This window comes from Austrofundulus limnaeus, unplaced genomic scaffold (genome assembly GCF_001266775.1).
Source record: "Austrofundulus limnaeus strain Quisiro unplaced genomic scaffold, Austrofundulus_limnaeus-1.0 Scaffold132, whole genome shotgun sequence".
NCBI classification, from domain to species: domain Eukaryota; kingdom Metazoa; phylum Chordata; class Actinopteri; order Cyprinodontiformes; family Rivulidae; genus Austrofundulus; species Austrofundulus limnaeus.
In genome coordinates this window covers 1,120,382-1,125,951 of record NW_013952534.1, presented here as the reverse complement: position 1 = coordinate 1,125,951, position 5,570 = coordinate 1,120,382, and positions in this window count along the sequence as shown.

Genomic DNA, 5,570 nt, shown 5'->3' with positions numbered 1-5,570 from the left:
CCCCGCCACACACACACCTCAGCTATCCCTTTTTGCAAGGCTTTCCCTTCTCTGTTGCAAAAATGATGGTACATTTGCATGACAAAAAAGGAAACACTAGGTCTTATTGATTCTTTTCCATGCCTTTCCCTCCTCAGTTGTTCTTGCAGGGCCGTGCTCATCGGGAATAGATAATTGTCAGGATTCTTGCTCAGTCTTCCTGTTTGCTCCTCTTCTTGGCAGTAATGATAGTAAGACTTTTGAGGTGCAACCAGACTACGGAACCAATTAGGGATTCTGAGTTTAGCTGGGTTCAGAAAGGGTGACGGTAGAAGGACCATACTGCTGTACTTTTTAAGGTAATAACACAGACATTAGTCTTTAACTGTGGAAGAAATGTGAGCGTTTTTGGTGAATAAATTTGTCAAAGATGATCAAACCAACTCATGCTAATTGTTAAATCACAAAGACTGTAGAACAACATGGTGGGAATGAATGGGATTTTTGTCATCTCGAGGCAATGGAGTTTGAAGCCTCTTTCCATGTTAAGCTACATAATCCTTTAAATCAAGTCAAACATGTCTTCTGGACCTTCTTCTCAAAGGAAGATAATCAATTACTGATGCAAAACCATAATCTGGGTTTCTCAAAAATCTTTGGAACAAATGGGTCAGCATCTTGTGTTGCATGAATAATGGTGCTTGCCTTGGACTTTCAGTGCTCGTTTTCACTCCCCTGCTGTCTCTGTTCTGTTCTGCTCTGCTCATCCCCTTCGATCACTTTCTATCTCCCCACACTTTCAAACAAATGCCTCAGCTGCGAATTTCCATGCGACGTATGAAACAAGAGCCAAAAGCAAAAACTGCAGCTGCGTTTTTTTTTTTAACTGAGGGAAGCCTTTTGTCTCAAACAACTTGTAGAGATAGAAACCCCCCTATCTCCAACATCGTCTCATCCCAGTTTGAGTGGCTGAATGATCCATCTCATTGTGATATATAAGCCTGATGGTTCAATTTAGCCACTTTAATTTATACCCATGCTTATTATGCCTACAATAAGACCTGTGACTGCACACAGGAAACATTGATTACACTCTAAGTCATGGAAACATGAAATAAAGTGTCAGAAGGTTGTTATGGTCCAGTTCACTTTCTCTTCATGTTTCAAAGCAAAGTGGTATCAGTTAGTCTTTTATTTCTTAAAATACAGCAATACGAAAGCACTGACAGTGTGTGCCTTATGGCTTAATATGTAAACTGCCTTTGATCATGAAGTGCAACTTGTCTGCAATATTAACACAAAGTAGAATGTTCTGCTTCTTTAATCGGCTAACGTGTCATATTAAAATTCTATGTGAAGATCTGACGCTGGGATATAAAACCAGAACCCTCCCTGTTCCTTGAAAAAAAACCTTGAGTCACCTATGGTGCTCTAAATGTCTAGTAGTATAAGGACAATATTTATTTATTTTATTAGGACAGTGAGCAATTAAAACTTAAACATGAAAACATTTCATGCATTGCACCAGATTTAGCCTAAGGCTAATTTACATCTGTAGCACAAATGGATACACAATTGGACAGTCCAATGCAATTGGACTGTCAGCCACAGTGTCCTCACTTGGAAAAATGATCCATCAAGGATATTAGAAAGCACTAAAARGAACAAATAGTTCTTTAAATTTTGTCACAAGAAGTAAAGGTTTTCTGAAAGAAAGTTTTCAATATATCCCATGATCCTCTTGGTAATTTCACAAATATTTAAATGAAAAGAATCAAAAGAGGAATACCATTGAAATATGTTAAATTTTGGCTTTGATGTGTTGAAAAAATAAATAAATAAAAATGCAGGATGAAGGTGAAGTGATTAGCTTTGGTGCTTCTTTTTTTTCCTTTGGTGCTTCTTAACAAGACGTCTTGAATTCAAATCTCATATGCAGCTCAGTTTTCAAGAATTAATGGGTTTTGTCTTGATTGTCTGGTTTTCTCCAACTGTACAAATAATTTATTGGCATGTTAGCCTAACTGGTGATTTTAAACTGAACTCTTTCTTGGGTGTCTTAAGCGAATGCCAAAAAATTATACTCTAGGTGTTGTTGCTGCTCTTAGTATCAGTTTGTGATCATATTTTGTGCAAGTTATAAAACAGTATTCAAAATACAACATTTAGATAATTTTCTTTCTATAGGGAACAGTGAGATCAATACTAGTATTCATCTAAATCACTACAGATTTTTTAAAACTGGATTTTTCTTCCAATTATTAAAAATTTATATTTTATATGATTCTAATTTAAATGCTAAAACACTTATAGCAGGTGGAGTGTGTCACCATCAACAAAATCAAAACACCGTTGACAGAGAAAACTCAACAACCCTTGGGAATTTAGAGTTTGAAGCTTGAATTAGGTCAGCAGATTCATGTAGTTACTACCTTACTGATTGAACTAATTATTTTCCACAGTTTAAGTGTAATTAGTTATTCCATGTTTGAGAGGTTACCTTGGTGACATTATGATTGTATGAGGGAAAGTAAGTGAGACTCAAAATCTGACCCCTCTAGTACCCAGGTTCTAGTTCCAATAATATACCATTACCTGGCAGTTTCTATAATAAGAAATTGTAGCCTATGATTTGAACAAAAAAAAAAACATATCTCAACAATCTTTTCACATCAATGAAAAATGGGATACTGAGAGAAAATGAATAAAACCAAGGGTGTATTCAGAGTTGACACATTTGGTCCACTTCAAACGGACCAGAGTTAGGTCATATTCAGACCTGATAATTTGCTCCGCTTTAAACGAACCAGAGTTCGTTTCCAGCGTTGGTCCGGGCCTTTTCTGCAGGTGTGAATACACTCATGCGAACTCTGGTGCGGATCAAACAACCGGACCGAGACCTGCTTTTTGAGGTGGTCTCAGTTCGTTTCCAAACAAACTCTGGTGTGGTTCGCTTCAGTTCTCTTCTGGTGTGAATACAGACCGGACTCTAACCGAACTAACTGCATTAAACATGCACCTTTTTGGACTTCACAGGCCACCGTTGCTGAGCTAAATAAATTGAAAACATGCCTGTTTCATCGTCTCCTGTTAGCAGCTCTGCTGCCAGCATGTAGTGGGTCAGAACACGCAGCGCACCTCTTCTCCTTTGGGTTGCGGGACATATTTACTGACGCCGCTCCAAAATTAGAATATCATAATAGAACCACCATTAAATTAGCTGCTTCTGGCATTTTAAATGCTATTGCAGTTGTACTATCAGCATAAATGTGCGCATCAGAACCGCAGCATGCAGGAGTTCCTTGTTTTCTTCTGGGTCTGTGGCTCAGTCCCGCCCCCGTCATTTTTTTGTCCAATGGGAGCAATGATCATCAGCCTCATGGCTTTGTTTACAACTTATAGTTCGTTTGCAAAAAAGCACAATGTGAATGCAAACCGCACCAAACGAAAAAAAAAAGTCTGTTTTTGGTCCGGACCAAACAATTGGACCAAAGGACTTTCCTGGTCTGAATACACCCTTAATTTCCTACGTTGGTCCGGACCTTTTATGCAGTAGTGAATGCGGACCAAACTACAATAAACATATCCCTTTTTAGAGTTCACGAGGCATCATTACTAAGCATCATAGCAGAAATTAGCTCATCAGCAATGGGGTTCAGGGCACACAGAGCATCTCATCTCTTTTGTAATGCAGCACACATTTGCCCACCCCGTCCCAAAATTAGAAGTACAGCATTACAAAACTAACGATGAATGAGCTGCTCTTGAAAGTTGAAATGGTACTGCAATTGTATCTTTTGAACCGGGTCCGTACTCTGTCCCGCCCCTGTAATATCTGTCCAATGGGAGCAAAGATCATCACTCATGTGCCTTTGCTTATAGTCTGCTTGCAGAAAAAAAAAATCTGCACCAAACAAACAAAATAAAGTCTGCTTTTGCTTCAGACGAAACAAGCGGACCAAAGGAATTTCCTGATGTGAATACACCATAGGTAATGGCCTCAATGTTGGGGTTTTCTGAGGCAAAAAAATAATAGAGTATAGGAAATAGACTGTTATATCCATGTCGAGTCTTCAGATCTGTATCATCCAGATTAAACAAGCTCTTGATGAAACCAGTTTGACACAGATTTCCCCATGCAGCAGAWAATGAATTATTCCTTCAACCTTTGTGGCAACAAAGGATTATTGAAGATTGGACCAACTTTTTGTCTTACTTCTATAAGCAAACTACTTGCAAAAAGTTATTCAAATTTCCACATGCACTCCTTAAGAGTTAACTGCATAGCTTTTGCAAGGTTGCCATTCTTATTCTTAGAAAACCTCAAATGTATCCTTCAAATATCAACACTTGTTTTCAAAATAACTCAAGCTTAAATGCTTTGTGAAGTTTCCCCAAATAATTAAGGTAAATTCTAAGAAAAAAAACTAAACATTTGTAATACTTAGCAAAAATAGCCAGATCTTTTAATCAGGGTTTTTATTTTATTTTATTTTATTTGGAAAATTACATTCYGTCTGTATAACTGGAATTTGACATACCTGAATTTCAAAGAAAGTTATACAACAATATCTTAGAAGAAGACGGCAATTTTCCAGTCCAAAGAAAATGCTCTTAATACTAAGGAATTGTTTTTGATAAAATCTCCAAATAGGTTTAATTGGATTGTTTTTTTAATTCAAAGAACCAATAAAGACCAGCTGCTCTGATCAGATAAAACAAAAACAGTGGTGCCTAGTTTTATTCCTGGTAATAATAATGACACATTGAATAAATGTTGGTTCCAGTGGTTCTTTTTTTTAAATCAACATACTGCAGTATGCGTGGCCTTGCTGTAGGGAAGGTGGCAGAGGGGACAGCAAGGCTTGGAGCGGAGGCGGAAGAGAAGTGAAAGATCTTCAAAGCATCTGCTTTAKAATCTGATGCATTCTCACTAGCTGAGTTAAAATCCTTTGTGTCTCATTAGGTTGCAATTCTTTGTGCACAGGACAAAATCTGTTTGAAATGCAAGCAGAGAGATGGATCTTTCTGCTGTCAGCAAACCTGTGGGTTCATGCTTTGGAAGGTAAAAGACAAAGACTTCAATGTCTCACCCAACTGGCTGARTTGACCTTTTAATTTTAATTAAGAGTTTGCAAACTTACATCATATTTCTACTAAATTCACATAATAATTTGAATTAAATACTTAAAACCTTTGCCCTCAACATCAACAACAATAGCTATTAAATGTCTTGTAAACTTTCAAGTAATGACTATTGCCTCCTTACATGCCAGAGTTTGATTAAAATCATATGTTGAGAAATGAGAGTGTAACTGTTMTAGTCTAATTTAAAATTAATGTCACACATAATGCAATGRTGACTTCAACAGTTAATCAAAAGTMCATGACAGAGTTTGTAAAAGATCCGTTAGAACTCCGAGTACTTGTTTGGAATGACCCTGCACTACCACCAGACAAAACGTCAGCTCATCAAAGAGAGCTAAAAAAAAAAAAAACATTTAAAGATTAAAAGAAGTAATATCTTATTCCTTTTTTTACTTGTATTGAAGGCCATATTGGCTTCAAAAAATACTCAGATGTCGAAGAAC